Source organism: Phyllobates terribilis, unplaced genomic scaffold (assembly GCF_046119375.1).
Source record: "Phyllobates terribilis strain yellow unplaced genomic scaffold, ASM4611937v1 Scaffold_5__5_contigs__length_657084704, whole genome shotgun sequence".
NCBI classification, from domain to species: Eukaryota; Metazoa; Chordata; class Amphibia; order Anura; family Dendrobatidae; genus Phyllobates; species Phyllobates terribilis.
The window spans coordinates 32893508-32913093 of NW_027362765.1; the positions used below are offsets into that span (position 1 = coordinate 32893508).

The 19586-nt window shown below is 47.1% G+C and overlaps 1 protein-coding gene across 1 annotated transcript in view; it reads right to left on the minus strand.

Moving 5' to 3' along the window:
- The window catches only part of LOC141271840 (uncharacterized), a 30968-nt gene extending 13635 nt beyond the window's left edge, over positions 1-17333 (minus strand). Inside the window, exon 1 of the mRNA XM_073682026.1 lies at positions 17248-17333. The gene's annotated coding sequence lies outside the window, so the exon portion shown is untranslated. The remainder of the gene's footprint in view (positions 1-17247) is intronic.
- Positions 17334-19586: the final 2253 nt, after the last annotated feature.

Genomic DNA, 19586 nt, shown 5'->3' on the forward strand with positions numbered 1-19586 from the left:
AAATAAAAAGAACCTATACATGTTTGATGTCTACGAACTCGTAATGACCTGGAGAATAATGATGGCAGGTCAGTTTTAGCAATCAGTGAACGTGGTAAAAAAAGGACCCAAAAAACAACTGTGGAATTGCATTTTTTTGCAGATTCACCGCACTTGGAATTTTTTTCCCGTTTTCCAGCACACGATATGGTAAAACCAGTGATGGCGTTTAAAAGTACAACTCGTCCCGCAAAAAATAAGCCCTCACAGGGCCATATTGAACGAAAATGTAAAAAGTTCTGGCTCTGGGAAGAAGGGGAGCAAAAAATGAAAACACAAAAACAGAAAGCCCCAAGGTCGTTAAGGGGTTAATAAAATCTGTGTTTGGAATATACAATTAAAACCCAAAATCTGCATACTTGGTCTGTTGGAGGAGGGGCTGGATTCGGGTTCCCCTATAGCTATCTCCCGAGTACTATTTCAAGCAAGAAAACTTTTAGCACTACATTGGATAGAAAAATCCCCCCCAACGATAGAAGAATTGAAATCCAAACTAAATAATGTCTTATGTATGGAAAGGGGAACATATATTAAAAGAAACACCCTTAAAAAAAATTATAAAGCTTTGGGAACAATGGTTAACTACTCCCGGGATTGCATCAGAAAGCCTTCTCGGAAACACTATGATAGACTATACATCTCCTTGTCATGAACATGTAAAATCTCCTAACTCATCTCAAGTCCATAACTTACACACCCAAAGTGTTAGATCTTGGAAAACAAAAGTGTCCAAACTAATTACATGTAAATGCTGTGATTCTCTGTATTTTAATGCAATACACAAACAGTCAGATGGTTTTCATCCATATTTGTATTCAGATATGTAATTTGTAGTAAATGAATGATAATACCTACAATGACAGTTAATTGGAACCCATTTGTATTTGGTTAACTTATGTTTTTTTTATTTGTGTGTTTCCTTTATTTCATTTTTAGAAACAATCAAAACATATTAAAATGTGAATGTATCTTAATATCTTTCACAATAAAAAATGATCTGATTGAAAAAAAAACGATGATTCTGAGAAAGGTCAGGAATCAGCCCAGAACTAAACGGGAGGATCTGGTCAATGACATGAAGAGAGCTGGGACCACAGTCTCAAACATTACCGTTAGTAACACACTACAATGTCATGAATTAAAATTCTGCAGGGCACGCAAGGTCTCCCTGCTCACGCCAGCACATGTCCAAGCCCATTTGAAGTTTGCCAATGACCATCTGGGTGATCCAGAGGAGGCATGGGAGAAGGTCATGTGGTCAGATGATACCAATATAGAACTTTTTGTTATCAATTCCACTCGCTGTGTCTGGAGGAAGAAGCAGGACGAGTACAACCTCAAGAACACAGTGTCAACCATGAAGAATGGTGGGGAAAACATCATACTTTGGGGGTGGTTTTGTGCAAAGGGGACAGGACAACCGCACCGTATTGAAGGGAGAATGGAGTCATGTATCACAAGATTTAGGCCAACAACTTCCTTCCCTTCCCATTGAAGATGGGTCGAGGATAGGTCTTCCAGCATGGCAATGACCCAAAATACACCACAAGGGCAACTAAGGAGTGGCACCTTAAGAAGCATTTCAAGGTCTTGAAGTGGCCTAGCCAGTCTCCAGTCCTGAACCCAATAGAAAATCTTTGGAGTGAGCTGAAACTCAAAGTTGCCCAGCGACAGCCCCGAAACCTGAAAGATCTGGAGAAGATCTGTATGGAGGAGTGGGCTAAAATCCCTGCTGCAGTATGTGCATACCTCCCAACTTTTGAAGAACAGAAAGAGGGACAGATCATGTGGTGCGCAGTGGCAAATTTTGGCCACGCCTCTGGCCACACCCCAATCCCCATTTACCATTTTTTTCTCCCGACAGGAGTTGTCAGAGGGGCGCTGGTAGTGATCAAAATTCAGCAGACACCCGAGACTGCAGGGTTTAAACCCAAATCCGGGACTGTTTGCTGTATCCCAGACAGTTGGGGCTAGAGATGAGCTGATGGATTCACAGGTCTCTGGTTCAGCGTGCAGGTCAGTGTTACCTGGCGGCTATTCAGGAGGCCGAATCTCTTATCTTCCAGCATCCCCTGGGCAGCTTTTGATTAGCCAAAGCTGGTGCGACGTCATCTGTGTGTCCTGCTCATCTATATTTACGGCCTGTGGATTATTTTTTGTTCATTCATTCACAGTCAGAGGCACCAGAACGTTCTCATCTTTATGTGGGTTCACTATACGACATCTGGCATTTTTTTGTGTCTGTAAGGCTGTGTTCATACGGTTCAGAATTACTGTGTTTTTTGTTTTCTGCACACATCTACACAATAACAATATTCTCCCACTTATTTGATGCATTTCTGGTGCAGATGTAAAGCCGCGTTTTTAATGTGCTTTTTAGGCTGTATGCCCACTATGCGTTGTTTAAGCATTTCTGCAGCGGCAATTCCGCTGCAGAAACACTTAAAAAACGCTTGGTAGAAGGTCTGCCATGTTCCCCAATGATAATCCGCATGTGCTGTGCACATGCTGCGGAAATTTCCGCTGCGGATTATCAATGCGGAAAAATACGCAGCACTACCAATTATTTTGCGGAAGTGCTGCGTTTTCGCCGCCATTGACTTGCATTGGACCGCATGGAATCCGCATCACTGCATCTGTACATGCGGAATCCATGCGTTTCAATGTGCGGATGGTACCCGGGTTTGGAGAAGAGGAGACTCTCCTCCGGACCCAGGTACCATAGAACCTGTAAAAAAAAGAATAAAATAAAAAATATACATTATACTCATCTTCTGATGGCCCCCGGAGTCCTTGTCTCTGTTTGCCGGCAGTTCGCGGTAGACTACAGGATCTGCGCTGACATCATTTAGTCACGTGAAGGGTCACGCGACCGCTGACGTCGGCAGGTCCTTAAATCTACCGCGAGTTGCCGGCAAGGCAAGACAAGGACTCCGGGGGCCATCAGAAGGTAAGTATATATATATTTTTTAACATTCTTTCGGTCACACTATATAAATCCATGCTGGTCGCTTGGATTTACAGTATATAGTGTGACCAAGTTGTCAAGCACTTTCCAAGTGATGCTAAATCGCTTGGAGACATGATAAATACACAGTAATATAGACGCAAAGAAGAACAAAATAAAAGTAAAAAAGTGAAATTTAAATGGATGAAAGATATAGGCAAAAATAGGGTGGAAAGGGTTAAGGCTGAAAAGGGGTAAGGAAAAATATGGTTTATTAAGGAAAATGGGGGAAAAAAAACGGAACAGTTGGGAGTTATGGTATGTGCAACTTGGTCAAGAACTACAGGAAACGTCTGACCTCTGTAATTGCAAACAAAGGGTTCTGTACCAAATATTAAGTTCTGTTTTCCTATTGTATCAAATACTCATTTCATGCAATAAAATGCAAATTAATTATGTAAAAATGATATAAAGCGATTTTCTGGATTTTTTTTAGGATTCTGTATCTCACAGGTGAAGTGTACCTACGATAAAAATTACAGACCTCTCCATTCTTTGTAGGTGGGAAAACCTGCAAAATGAGCATTGCATCAAATACTTATTTCCCCCATCTCATGTGTATGGGGCAGTTAGAATTACACGGACAGGCAGGGATAATTCAACACACTACAGTAGTACAGTGCATCACTGGAGCAATCAGAGGCTTGTATGTTACCTGAAGAAGGTTCATACCGAAACGCTCGTCGGGGTGGGTGCCACACTCACTGCCTGGAACACACAGGTACTGTGCTTCCTTATTCATATGCTCCATGTGTGCTTTGCTTCCACCACTGAGTGTATTACTTGGCTCTTGCTTGGTCTTTTTATTAGAACTAGGGCCCATTTCCATTAGATTCTTCCATGTGGGATACGTATTTATATGCATTCAGTTCATTATTATATGCAATGATACGTAGTTTCTATCCTATTTTTAACCTTTGAACATAGTTTCTATATACAGCCGTAATATATAATTTTTGCTCAGCTACTTCATTCTATCATATTACCCTAAATATATGTTCTAAGCACAAAATATTACTATTTATGCAATAACACTGTGTTGAGACAGAGAAACGCATATATCCTCTGTACCTGTTTACAATCCTTCTTCGGTCCAGCTACATCTATATAATTTTATACGTGCTTTTACTCTTTTTTATGCTTATATTGTTTGTATACATAATCTGTGATGTGTGTGCACCTTTCTCTAGCAGCGCCGCTATAATTCCAACTATGTAATCAATAAAGGTTTTTTATTGTTTAATACCTACGTATGTATTTATGACCAAATAGTTCGGGTTGTTCTGATTGGTGTTTGTGTTTATTCCGAATGGTGTCTATAGTATTTTGTCCAGCAGATATGTTTGTACAGTAATAATTGGTGTATCTGATTTTTTTACCTAGATTATTAACTCCTTTACCCAAGATGGTGGTTTGCACGTTAATGACCAGGCCAATTTTTACAATTCTGACCACTGTCACTTTATGAGGTAATTACTCTGGAACGCTTCAATGGATCCCACTGATTCTGAGACTGTTTTTTCGTGACATATTGTACTTCATGATAGTGGTAATATTTCTTTGATACGACTTGCGTTTATTTGTAAAAAAAAATAGGAAATTTGGTGAAAATATTGCAATTTCAAAATATCCGAGAGATATGTCACACAAAATAGTTAATAAATAACATTTCCCACATGTCTACTTTACATCAGCACAATTTTGGAACCAAATTTTTTTTTTATTAGGGAGCTATAAGGGTTAAAAGTTGACCAGCGATTTCTCATTTTTCCAACCAAATTTACCAAACCATTTTTTTAGGGACCACATCACATTTGAAGTGACTTTGTGGGGCTTTTATGACAGAAAATACCCAAAAGTGAAAACATTATAAAAACTGCACCTTACAAGGTGGTCAAAACCACATTCAAGAAATTTATTAACCCTTCAGGTGCTTCACAGGAATTTTTGGAATGTGGAAGAAAAAAATGAACATTTAACTTTTTCACAAAAAGCCTTAGTTACTTACCGGTAACGGGATTTTTCGGAGCCCATGACAGCACCAGGTGAGAGAGAGGATCTGCCCATCAAGGACAGGAAACCTACAGGTTAAAAAGGGCGGCCCTCTCTTTCCGCCTCAGTTTAGTTAACAGAGCATGAGAGTACCGCCAAGGTTAGTTATAACAAAACATAATCACATTAAGTACATTACTTTTCATCAATTTCCCACAAGGGTGCACAAAAAGAAATCAAATCTACAGGAGTGCACAACACCAGTGAAGGGAGGGAATATACGGGTGCTGTCATGGGCTCCGAAAAATCCCGTTACCGGTAAGTAACTAAGGCTTTATTCGGTCGTCCATGACAGCACCACGTGAGAGAATTACAGAGACGAAGGAAATTAGGGAGGGACCACAGCTTGAAGCACCCTTCTCCCGAAAGTGAGATCTGCAGAGCCACCCAGATCCAATCTATAGTGCCTATAGAAAGTAGAGGGAGAAGACCAAGTGGCAGCCTTACAAATCTCCTCAATGGAAAGCCCTGTCTTCTCCGCCCAGGAGGTTGACACCGCTCTGGTAGAATGCGCCCTCAATCCCTCCAGTATCTCTTTATCCCCTGAGGAGTATGCGAGGGAAATGGCCTCCTTGATCCATCTAGCGATTGTAGCCTTTGAGGCCTTACAACCCTTCCTAGCCCCCTGATAGCAAATAAATAGGGACTTATCCTTTCTAAAGCCATGTGATACTTCTAAGTACCTTAGTACGCACCTCCTAACGTCTAAAGTGTGAAGTCTCTCCTCTTTTTGATTTTTGGGCGGAAAGCAAAAAGTTGGGAGAACTATTTCCTGGGTTCTATGGAATCGAGTGGCCAATTTAGGAAGAAAGGCTGGATCAGGTTTTAATATAATCCTATCGTCCAGAATTTGCGTGAATAGAGGGCATATTGAAAGGGCCTGTAGGTCACTGACTCTCCTGGCTGAAGTTAGGGCTACTAACAGGACCGTCTTTAGGAAAATAATTTTGGGGGAGACTAAATCTAGTGGCTCAAAAGGAGAACTGGTCAAGGCATCTAAGACATAATTCAAATCCCAGGGAGACATCTTTGCTTTGGTAATGCGTCTACACCTAAAGGAAGCTTTTATAAAACGGCCTATCCAATAATTATCTGCAATATTGGAAGAAAATAAAGCTCCCAACGCCGACACCTGTACTTTCAAGGTACTGGTAGTGAGACCTAATTCTAAGCCTCGCTGCAGAAATTCCAGAATTTTCCCAATAGGGGGCCCCTCCTCCACCTTAACTTCTGCAAAGGACAGAAACTTCCTCCAGGTCCTGGCATAAATACGGGTGGTAACAGGTTTTCTGCTAGCCAGGAGAGTATTCACTACATTTGCGGGGAATCCTTTGTTGGTCAATAACACCCTCTCAAATTCCACGCCGTCAAATGTAGACTCGGGGTTGGAGGATGGGAAAGTGGCCCTTGAGTGAGGAGGTCCGGAATCTCCGGAAGAACCCAGGGATCTGATATGGACATCTTCCGGAGACAAGGGAACCACGGTCTTTTGGGCCAAAAGGGACATACGAGTTTAACTCTGGCCCGGTCTGCCCTGATCTTTTTTATCACCGCTGGGAGCAGGATCATGGGAGGGAAGGTATATGCCAGAGGAAACCTTCAGGGAACCATAAAAGTGTCCACTGCCAGGGGTCCTTCTCTGGGGTCTAAGGAACAAAAATTTTCCACTTTCCGATTGGCTCTTGTTGCGAATAAGTCCACAGTCGGAAGGCCCCACATTTCTACGATTCTGGAGAATATTTGTGTATTTAGGGACCACTCTCCTTCTTTTACAGAAGTACGGCTGAGGAAATCCGCTGTGATGTTTTCCTTGCCTTTTAGATGAGTAGCCGAAAGAGAGAGACAGTGATCTTCGGCTTTCAGCAGAAGTGCGTTCGCTACCCTCATCAAGTTTCTTGAGCGGGTTCCCCCTTGGTGGTTTATGTAAGCTACCGTGACTTGATTGTCCGAGAGTACACGGACATGCTGGTCCTGAAAATATATAAGGAACTCGTTGAACGCATGCTGCACCGCCAGAAGCTCCTTAACATTTGATGACAACTGTTGCTCACTGCTTGACCAGGTTCCCTGCACTAATTTCCCTTCAAAGTGAGCTTCCCAACCTGTAGCACTTGCATCAGTGGACAAGACTGCAGTTGGACTACATTCCCAAGGAACCCCTTTAGCAAGATTGTCTTGTCGTAACCACCAACGAAGGGACCATATGGCACGAGGACCTAGCGTAAACTTACGGTCTAGATGCCCCTCTAAAGCTGTGTTATTGTACAACACATCCCACTGAAAGGCTCTTGAATGCAATTGTGACCAACGAACCGCAGGAAAAGTGGAGGTGAAGGTTCCCAATAGTGACATGGCCTTACGGAGTGACATAGAAGGTTTACGTATACATTGTTTTACCAACTCCCGGATTCTATCAATTTTCTCTTCTGGAAGACAACATAGCTGTTTCCTGGAATCTAATATGACCCCCAGATATTGTTGTACCTTGAGTGGAGATAGTCTAGATTTTTCTAAATTTAGAAACCACCCCAAACTCTTTAAGACCGACATGGTCTCCTGCAGGTGGGTCTCGCATTGAACCAACGAATTCCCCACTATCAGGAGATCATCCAGGTAAGGGATAATTAGAATGTCCCTTTCTCTTATATGGGCCATAACTTCCGCCATTACTTTAGTAAAAACCCGTGGGGCTATAGCTAAACCGAGGGGGAGTGCAGTGTATTGGAAGTGTTTAACCACCCCGTCTATTTCAATGGCCAGCCTCAAGTATTTCTGGTAATCACTATGAATTGGGATATGGTAATACGCATATTTGAGATCGAGCACTACCATATAGCAGTGGGGAAAAAGTAACTTTATTACGGATTTTAAAGACTCCATTTTAAAGGTGTGTATTTTAAGGAAATTATTCAGGGATTTCAGATTTATAATTGTCCTGAAACTTCCATCCGGTTTCGGAATCAAGAAGAGCGGGGAGTAGAAACCAAGACCCTTTTCAGCTTCCGGAACCTCAATCAGGACGTGCTTTCTTATTAGGGTTTGTACTTCCGAAACGAGGGCAGCCTGGCGTTCTGGGGAAGAACTGGAGGGAACAACCATGAACCTTTTGTGAGGCAATGCTTTAAATTGAAACTTAAGACCATACTTAATCAGGCTCAAAATCCAATTATTATGAGAAATCTGTTCCCAAGCTGGGACAAAAAATGACAATCTCCCTCCCACCTGGGCTGATTGTGTATCCCCTGTCTTCTGCTCATTTTTTGGAGACGGACCAAAGAGTAGACCTCTACCTTTTCGACCTCTTTCATCAGACTTGTCTTGCTCCCTGAAATATCTCTTCCGGAAAAATTTCCTCTTCCGGAACGATCTCTTAAAGGAGGGTAGAGGTACTGATGGAAACCCCTTCTTAGGGTCCCCCGCTTTCTCCAATAAGTCGTCCATGGTCTGACCAAAGAGGTATTCCCCTTCACACGGGATTGTACATAGTCTGAACTTAGTCTGTAAATCCCCTGGCCAGCTTTTAATCCACAAGGCTCGCCGAGCCGCATTTGACAGTGCTGCTGACTTTGCTGCCAACCTCACCGAGTCCACAGATGCATCAGCAAGAAAATCTGCCGCCCCCTGAACCAGTGGAAGGGAAGAAATAATGTCTTTCCTAGAAGTACCATCCTTCAACTGACTGTCTAGCTGTTCAAGCCACACCATCAGGGCTCTGGACGTACAGGTAGCTGCTACTGTTGGTCTCAGTGCTCCCGCAGCTGTCTCCCATGCCCCTTTCAGGAAAGTATCAGCCCGTCTGTCTAGGGGGTCTCTCAATGCACCCATATCATCGAACGGGAGGGAAGGTCTTTTCGCTGCTTTAGTAACAGCAACATCCAGCTTGGGTGCTTTTAACCAGGAGGAACACATAGCATCCTCAAACGGATATTTCCTTTTAAAGGATGGAGGAACACTACCCTTCTTGTCAGGCTTTCTCCACTCCTTATCAATGAGGTCTTTCACCCTTGAATTTACTGGAAAGACCCTTCTCTTCTTTAGCCCCAGACCACCAAACATAACATCCTCAGCTGACTTCTCTATCCTCGAGTCCACTATCCCCATTGTAGATCGGACGGCTTTTACTAGGGCATCGACCTCCTTCAGGGGGAAGCACTGTCTGTCTGGCTCACTATCAGAGGAAGAGAAGGTGGAGGAGGAAGCGACCGATAGCTCAGAGTCTGAACACGGCTGGGTTTCTTGAGGAATATGCCCAGACTCTGAACCTTGCAATGCTTTGCCTATTTCTTCCCTTATTAAAGTTCTTAGGCCTAGGGAAAAATCTTGGGTCTCCTCCGATATCATTTTGCTGATACAAAGCTGACACAACCTTTTGCTATAAGAATCAGGGAGTGGACAGCTGCATAAGGCACACTCTCTGTGCTTGGACTTCGAGGAACATTTCTTGCTCTAAAAGAAAGTCATAGATAGAAAGAAGGAGGAAACATTAGTAGAACTTTCACGAAGATTCCACTCACCCCACAGAACCTTCGGTACCGTAGAAGCAGAAGAATCCAGCATGCATGGCGAGGAATCACGCCGCACCGGACCGTCCTTTCTGCTCTTAGTGGTAGCTCTTCTAGTTGTACGACCAGACCCTAGCCGGGAATGGCGCTGCGCCACTAGTTGTGAGGGCTCCCCAGAGGGCTGCTCCTGCAGCAGATGTTGTTGCCTAGGTGACAGCTCCTGTGAATCTTCCATAGCTTACAATGAAAGAATGGGCTGGGAAGCACCTCTGTATGTTACCAGACCCTTTATATACTGGCCATACCGGTACCATGTGTGGATGTGTGTTCCCTTTTTTTTTTTTTTTTTTTTTTTTTTTTTTTTAAACCCAGGAGGGCGTTACCTGCTCCTTGGTCTTCCTCCACAGGTCCAGGTGGGATCCAGGTGGGCTACTTGCCGCCAGGTCCTCAATCCCCCGGCGTTCAGCTGCTCGCGCCAAAAAATTCAAACGAGCCCCGCCCCTTCCGGTGACGTCACAGGGCTTCCTGCCCGGCGCAGCGGAAGTCGCGTCAGAAGGTCGCGCCCGTCACGTGCGCCGCCGGCGCGACCTGGATCTCCTGCAAGCGGTAGCGAGGGGGGGGGGGAGGAAGCCCGCTAGCGGCCCCACACCCGGCGGACATCTACCTCCCGTGAGGCGATGTCGCGCCTGCCGCAACGCTCACGGAGGCGCCCCCATGAGCCCTGCCGTGGCGTCTCCAGAGGACTGGGATGGACCGGCTCCAACCACCTGCTGTGGCCCTCTCTGGGACAGGAGTCCATCTTCTGCAGGTAAGCCTGCAAGGTCCCCCATCATGGACAGGAAACCTAAACTGAGGCGGAAAGAGAGGGCCGCCCTTTTTAACCTGTAGGTTTCCTGTCCTTGATGGGCGGATCCTCTCTCTCACGTGGTGCTGTCATGGACGACCGAATAAATGTTATTTTAGACCCCAATTTTTTTATGGACCTCAAAATTTATTGTGCAATTCCTCCTGAGCACGCCGATACCCCATATGTGGGGTAAAAACACTGTTTGGGCGCACTGCAGGGTTCGGAAGGGAAGGAGCGCCATTTGACTTTATGAATGTAAAATTTTCTTGAATAATTAGTGGACGCCATTTTGCGTTTGGAGTGCCCCTGATGTGCCTAAACAGTGGAAACCCCCCACAAGTGAAACAATTTTGGAAACTAGACCCCTCAGGAAACTTATTTAGATGTGTGGTGAGCACCTTGAACCCCCAGGTGCTTCACAAAAGTTTATAACATTGAGCCGTAAAAATAAAATTTTCACATTTTTCCAACAAAAATGTTTTTCAGCCTCCAATTTTACATTTTCATAAGGGTAACAGGAGAAATTGCAAGATGCGATTTGTTGTGCAATTTTGCCTGAGTAAGCCGATACCCCATATGTGGGGGAAAATCACTTTTTGGGCACAAGGCAGGATTCAGGATGGAAGGAGTGCCATTTGACTTTTTGAATGTAAAATTTGCTTGAATAATTAGTGGATGCCATGTTGCTTTTGGAGACCCCCAGATGTGCCTAAACAGTGGAAACCCCCCACAAGTGGCTCCATTTTGGAAACTAGACCCCTCAAGGATTTTATCAAGGAGTATAGTGAACATTTTGAACCCAGAGGAACGACACAGAATTTGATAACATTAGGTCATCATATTGAATAAGTTGTCATTAGTCTTGAGATCAAGTACTCGCTACTTGAGTTTGCATTGGGTACTCGGGTATGCACCAAGTATCGCGGGTGTTCAAGTGACATGCTCGAGTCCCTGCCCCGCATGTTTCACGGTTATTAGACACCCAAAAAAAAACATCGCTCATGCATGGCAGGCAATCCTCGCAAGTTTTTTTTGGGCTGTATTACAGCTGCAAACCATATGGGACGGAGACTCGAGCATGTCACTCGGTGCATACCCGAGCACCCGATGCAACTCAAGTAGCGAGCAACTGCGCTCAACACTAGTCGCCATATCGTCGTCATTTTTTTCTTTACTTTTGAAAAAATCCCAACCCCGAAACAACCCTAACCCCAACCCTAATACAACCCCAACCCTAGTCCAACCATAACACTAGCCCAACCCTAACACAACCCTACTCTAACCCTAGCCCAACCCTAACTCAACCCTCACCCTAGCCCAACCCTAACCCTAGCACAACCCTAACCCTAGCACAACCCAACCCATAGCCCAACCCTAACCCTAGCACAACCCTAACCCTAGCACAACCCTAACCCTACAGCTTATTTTTCATGCCGTTCCTCGTGCGGTATAAGTGACTAGGCAACTTTATTCTTCGGATCAGTGCGATTACAGTGATACCAGAGTCATATCCTTTTTTTATGATTGACAGCTGTAACACAATAAAAGATGCTTTTTTTTATTGGCACCATTTTCGGGCACGTGACATTTTTGATCGCTTTCTATTCCGATTTTTGGGAGACAGAATAAACAAAAACCAACAATTGTCTATTTTTTATTTATTTTTTTTAAATGCCGTTCCACGTGTTGTAAAATTGATAAAGCAGCTTTATTCTTCGGGTCAGTACGTTTACAGTGATACCACATTTATATAGTTTTTTATGTTTTGGCGCTTTTACACAAAAACTTTTTTATAGAAAAAATATTTTTTTTGTATCGCTTTATTCTGAGAGTTATAACTTTTTGATTTTTTGGCTGATCGAGCTGTATGGCGGCTTATTTTTTTGTGGGACAAGATGACGTTGTCAGCGGTAGCATTTTTATTTGCATTAGTCTTTTTGGTTGCGTTTTATTGCATTTTTTGTTTGGCATGATGATGAAGAATCGTTTTTTGCTTTGTTTTTATTTATTTTTTTACCGGGTTCACTAAAGGGGTTAACTAGTGGGACAGTTTTATTTTTTTCAGAATAATATTTATTCATGGGTACAATTTATTTATTTTTTGGGGGGATTATTTTTTCATTTTTTTTAAATATTTTTAAAAATTTTTCACTTTCTGACAGTTTTTGACCTTTTACACTTTGTCCGACTATGGGGCTTTCGCTTTTCAGTCTGATTGGCTGTATACCATAGGGATGCCCTGTGCTATACAGACTGTCAGCGCTGCACAGGGAGAAGTTACTTTGATCGCGCACTGTGCATGATCAAATTAACTTCTTGCTATCTGGTGACGCCGGAGAGGAGGTAAGTATCAGCACTTACCTCCCCTTGCCAACGGAATGCTGCGATCGACTTTGATCGCATTTCAGGGGTTAATGTGCAGGTAGAGGTGCGGGACCGCTCCTTGCACATAGCACCGGGTGTCAGGTGTGAGAATCAGCTGACAGCCGGTGCCGATCGCCCTGCAAAGCTTTTGTGAGGGCGCGATCACAGTATAAAGTAATAGTACGTCCCTAGCCCAATAGGCCCAGGGCACAAGGACGTACTATTACCACATACATCAGAAAGGGGTTAAACATATATCATCTGCCCAGCCCTGGTTTGTTGTATACTACAGTAGTAGTGGCGATACTGCAAGTACATTATACTGTGTGTGGGGGGATGGCGGTACTGTGGGAACATTATACTGTGTGTGGGGGGTGTGGCGGTACTGTGGGAACATTATACTGTGTGTGGGGGATGGCGGTACTGTAGGAACATTATACTGTGTGTGGGGGGATGCTGTACTGTGGGAACATTATACTGTGTGGGGGATGGCGGTACTGTGGGAACATTATACTGTGTGTGGGAGATGGCAGTACTGTGGGAACATTATACTGTGTGTGGGAGATGGCAGTACTGTGGGAACATTATACTGTGTGTGGGGGATGTAAGTACTGTGGGAACAATATACTGTGTGTTGGGGATGGCGGTACTGTGAGATTATACTGTGTGTGAGGAGAAAGCGATACTGTGGGAACATTATACTGTGTGGGAGGTGGCAGTACTGTGCGAATATTATACTGTGTGTGAGGGGATGGCGGTACTGTGGGAACATTATACTGTGTGTTGGGGATGGCGGTACTGTGGTAACATTATACTGTGTGTGAGGGGATGGCGGTACTGTGGGAACATTATACTGTGTGTTGGGGATGGCAGTACTCTGAGAAGATTATACTGTGTGTGAGGAGAAAGCGATACTGTGGGAACATTATACTGCGTGCGGAGATAGAAACATAGAAAAGTAGCGTTGGAAGGGACCTCCAGAGTCATCTGGTCCAACTCCCTGCTCAATGCAGGATTCACTAAACCATCTCTGACAGATGTCTGTCCAGCCTCTGCTTGAAGACTTCCATTGAACGAGAACTAAGCACCTTTCGTGGCAGTCTGAACCACTCGTTAATCACCCACATGACAGTACAGTGCGAACATTATACTGTGTGTGGGGGGATGGCGGTACTGTGGTAACAATATACTGTGTGGGGGGTGGCGGTACTGTGGTAACAATATACTGTGTGTGAGGGGATGGTGGTACATTATACTGTGTGGTGGAGATGTAGGTACTCTGGGAACATTATACTGTGTGGTGGGGGTGGAGGTACTGTGGGAAGATTATACTGTGTGGGGGGGTGGCGGTACTGTGGGAACATTATACTGTGTGTGGGGGGGTGGCGGTACTGTCGTAACAATATACTGTGTGGGGGGATGGCGGTACTGTGGGAACATTATACTGTGTGGGGGGGATGGCGGTACTGTGGGAACATTATACTGTGTGGGGGGATGGCGGTACTGTGGTAACAATATACTGTGTGGTGGGGGTGGCGGTACTGTGGGAACATTATACTGTGTGTGAGGGGATGGCGGTACTGTGGGTACATTATACTGTGTGGTGGAGATGGAGGTACTGTGGGAACATTATACTGTGTGTGGGGGATTGTGGTATTATGGGAACAATATACTGTGTGTTGGGGAATGGCATACAGTGAGAAGATTATACTGTATGTGGGCGGATGGCGGTACTGTGGGAACATTATACTGTGTGTGGGGAGATGGCGGTACTGTGGGAACATTATACTGTGTGTGTAGGGGGATGGCGGTACTGTGGGAACATTATACTGTGTGTGGGGGGATGGCGGTACTGTGGGAACATTATACTGTGTGTGGGGGGATGGCGGTACTGTGGGAACATTATACTGTGTGTGGGGGGATTGCGGTATTATGGGAACAATATACTGTGTGTTGGGGGATGGCGTACAGTGAGAAGATTATACTGTTTGTGGGGGGATGGCGGTACTGTGGGAACATTATACTGTGTGTGGCAGTACTGTGGGAACATTATACTGTGTGTGGGGGGATGGCGGTACTGTGGGAACATTATACTGTGTGTGGGGGGATGACGGTACTGTGGGAACATTATATTGTGTGTGGGGGGATGGAGATACTGTGGGAACATTATACTGTGTGTGGGGGGGGGGTGACGGTACTGTGGGAACAACATTTGCTATTTTCTACAGAAAAGCTGCTGCTATTACAGAAGTTTCCACTACTTTTTTGAATTGCCCCAATGTATTCAGCATGTGGCCATAAGTTTTTTTGTAAATACCTTTAGTTGTATGTATTGCCTGTGAGTGGCGCTATCAATGGCCGCTCACAGGCATCATATGACCCCCAATGGCAGCATCCTCTGATGTCACGTCAAGTGAGGCATGACATCAGTGACTCGGTCCCCGGGGTGGATGCTGGGCTGTGGGCGGGGTTACCCCGCGCGTCACACCCAGAATCCACCGCACACTTTCCCAATGAATGAGGAGAGGGAAAGCGAGCGGTGGATGCTGGGTGTGATGCTGGGGTAACCCCACCCACAGTCCATCACTCACCGTGGAACGCAGCACTGAGTCACGCCCGGCTGCAGCCGGAACTTGATGTGACATCACAGGCATCACTTGACGGGGGTCAAGTGATGCCTGTGGGCAGCCAGTGTTAGCGCCGCTCACAGGCAATACATACAACAAAGATATTTATAAAAAAACTTATGGCCACATGCTGAATACATTGGGGCAATTCAAAAAAGTAGAGGACAATCTCTTTAACTGTCCAATCAAAGTGGATGTTATGTTATGACAACTTCTGACCACTTAGTGACTGAAGAGGCCGAGTTCTGCGGTTTCGGTGCTTTTTTTATCACTATAGACTGCTATGAGGAGCCTGTAGATAAATAACACTGGGACTTTTTGTGGAATCAAAGCTTTTCTGTGTTATAAAAAACGCATCAAATAATAGGGAAAAGGCATAAATAAATGCAGTAAAAATGCAATAACCCGAGAAGATTGTTATTGTGTAGTTTGGTGCGATCACCTGCAGAAAACCTGCAGCATTTACACCACATGTGAACACGGCCTTACAGATGTGATTGGCAAATTGTCTTGCAGAGAAGCCGGAGCTGTAGAGTGAAGCTCCATATAAAGGAGAAGGTTCTGGTGGCTCCAACTATGAATGATCAGAAATAACCCGTCCTGGATCCAGAGGGACGGCCCTGATCTCTCCCTGCACCCTGCTGTCCCCAGCGTCTACTGAATGTCCCTCACTGCATCCGCCCCTCTGACAACTCCTCCTGCCAGGGAGAAAGAGATGGAAAATGGGGGGCAAAGGGGTGTGGTCAGGGGCGTGGCCAAAAGATACAGTGCGGACAACTATGAATGATCAGAAATAACCCGTCCTGGATCCAGAGGGACGGCCCTGACCTCTCCCTGCACCCTGCTGACCCCGGCGTCTGCTGAATGCCCCTCACTGCATCCGCCCCTCTGACAACTCCTCCTGCCGGGGAGAAAGAGATGGAAAATGGGGGGCAAAGGGGTGTGGTCAGGGGCGTGGCCAAAAGATACAGTGGGGACAACTATGAATGATCAGAAATAACCCGTCCTGGATCCAGAGGGACGGCCCTGACCTCTCCCTGCACCCTGCTGTCCCCGGCGTCTGCTGAATGCCCCTCACTGCATCCGACCCTCTGACAACTCCTCCTGCCGGGGAGAAAGAGATGGAAAATGGGGGGCAAAGGGGTGTGGTCAGGGGCGTGGCCAAAAGATACAGTGGGGACAACTATGAATGATCAGAAATAACCCGTCCTGGATCCAGAGGGACGGCCCTGATCTCTCCCTGCACCCTGCTGTCCCCGGCGTCTGCTGAATGCCCCTCACTGCATCCGCCCCCCTGACAACTCCTCCTGCCGGGGAGAAAGAGATGGAAAATGGGGGGCAAAGGGGTGTGGTCAGGGGCGTGGCCAAAAGATACAGTGGGGACAACTATGAATGATCAGAAATAACCCGTCTTGGATCCAGAGGGACGGCCCTGATCTCTCCCTGCACCCTGCTGTCCCCAGCGTCTGCTGAATGCCCCTCACTGCATCCGACCCTCTGAGAAAGAGATGGGAAATGGGGGGCAAAGGGGTGTGGTCAGGGGCGTGGCCAAAAGATACAGTGCGGAGCCTGAAGTGTCCGTCTGAGGCGGGAACATTATACTGTGTGGGGGCAAGAAAGGGTTAATGTACTATGGGAGGAAGACGGGCTTCCATGTGTCCCGTCCTCCATAGCTGGGTCGTATCTATCAGAGGAAGAGGAGCAAAACGTCAGGAGTCATAGAAAGTAGCAACAGGAAAACACCGAAATAGTCTCAGCACTGAGGGGGTTAATGCCCCCTGCGCCCAGTAATGGGGTCTCTCCACATACCTCCACCTGCAGAGCCGCCACCACATATATGGCTGTTCTGTGCGCACAGGACCTGTGATGAGGTCACAGGAGGGGAGGAGTCAGGGGTCACATGATCAGGGGCCTCAGTGGATGCAGGACTCTGCTGTGCTGGTTGTCATGGTGCTGGATGAGGGGAAGTTTATGTGTGGGGTCAGGAGGGGTTTACAGTGTGGGTGTAGCAGAGCTGCGTGTGTACGAGGTGTACGGAGCAGAGCCGTGTGTGTACGAGGTGTACGGAGCAGAGCCGCGTGTGTACGAGGTGTACGGAGCAGAGCCGTGTGTACGAGGTGTACGGAGCGGAGCCGTGCGTGTACGAGTTGTACGGAGCGGAGCCGTGTGTGTACGAGGTGTACGGAGCGGAGCCGCGTGTGTACGAGGTGTACGGAGCGGAGCCGCGCGTGTACGAGGCGTACGGAGCGGAGCCGTGCGTGTACGAGGCGTACGGAGCGGAGCCGCGTGTGTACGAGGCGTACGGAGCGGAGCCGCGTGTACGAGGCGTACGGAGCGGAGCCGCGTGTGTACGAGGCGTACGGAGCGGAGCCGCGTGTGTACGAGGCGTACGGAGCAGAGCCGCGTGTGTACGAGGCGTACGGAGCAGAGCCGCGTGTGTACGAGGCGTACGGAGCAGAGCCGCGTGTGTACGAGGCGTACGGAGCAGAGCCGCGTGTGTACGAGGCGTACGGAGCAGAGCCGCGTGTGTACGAGGCGTACGGAGCAGAGCCGCGTGTGTACGAGGCGTACGGAGCAGAGCCGCGTGTGTACGAGGCGTACGGAGCAGAGCCGCGTGTGTACGAGGCGTACGGAGCAGAGCCGCGTGTGTACGAGGCGTACGGAGCAGAGCCGCGTGTGTACGAGGCGTACGGAGCAGAGCCGCGTGTGTACGAGGCGTACGGAGCAGAGCCGCGTGTGTACGAGGCGTACGGAGCAGAGCCGCGTGTGTACGAGGCGTACGGAGCAGAGCCGCGTGTGTACGAGGCGTACGGAGCGGAGCCGCGTGTGTACCAGGTGTACGGAGCGGAGCCGCGTGTGTACGAGGCAAAATCCTGTTTACTCTATTGGGCATAAATGAACTCAAGGGGTTAATATCGAGATATTACTCTGTATTTAGCCCCGCCCCTCTGAAGTAATTGTATACCTGGTTAACTGTATATAAGGATCATTTGTTTGCTGTTTGTCACACCTGATGAAGGTGGCCTTGTCCACCGAAACGCGTTGTGTGTAATAATAAATCAGTCATTTTAATTAATTTTTGCACTGTTATTGGCGCTCTGATACCGCTATTCACATTCACTGATTGTCTTTCTCCCCCTGCTGGGGTGCGGTAGAGCTGCCTTTATTTACTTGTTCAACCACCTGTGGGATGAAGTTAACTAAGAGTTACTACCCTGGTTTCCAAGCTGTGCTGCCCTAACCTCCCGGAACGCTGCCGGGAGTGTTGGTGAAGCTGGGCGTCCATCTCGGCGGTATGCGCAACTAACCTGATCACGTGACCCACCACCGTGAGATCGGGATCTGTGAACGCCGCTAAAAGCAGATGACATCCACCAACAGAGCGGAGCTTGTGGAGCTTTACACTGGGGTTGTGCAGAGGTGCACAACTCCATAAGGTTAGTAGCCATTCCCACACCCCTCTACAAATTGCATTACTGAGTCACCCATTGCGCCCTGTTCTCTCCTCTTTTTACAAAGAGACCTAGGGGGCACCTACGGGGTATGGCCAGGGCACCTAGGGGGCACGGCCAGGGGACCTAGTGGGCACGGCCGGGGCACCTAGCCAGGGGGCCTAGCCAGGGCATGAGGACTAGACAGGGCTAGGTGGCCTAGACAGGGCCAGGGGACTAGTCAGGGTCTGGGGGCCTAGCCAGGGGCAGGTGTCCTGCCAAGGAGCCTAGGTCCCTTGGCCCTGGCTGTGCTCCCTTTGTCCCATGGCTATGTCCCTTGGCCTGGCCCCGGCATCATGCCGCATCCACAGTGACAGAATAAAAAAAATAACCCTCTTACCTGCCTGCACTCCCAGCGCCACGCGGTATCTCTTCTTAAAGATCTGACGCACTCATCTTAAAATGGCTTCTGACCTAGCAGAGGCCGGTGGCTGACTTGAATGTGCCCGTCCCAGACGCCGGTGTCGTCACTGTTATGCGCCGCCTGCGACTGGCGTACACACAAGTCATCCGCCGGCCTCTGCTAGGACTCCAGCTTATTGCGACAGCAACAGGGCAATGCATTTTAACTGAATGTGCGTCCAAGAACGCATATTCAGTTGAAGCCAGCCGGCCCCCTTAGCTTCCTGCTCAGGGGCCCGCCAAGACCCCGTGGCC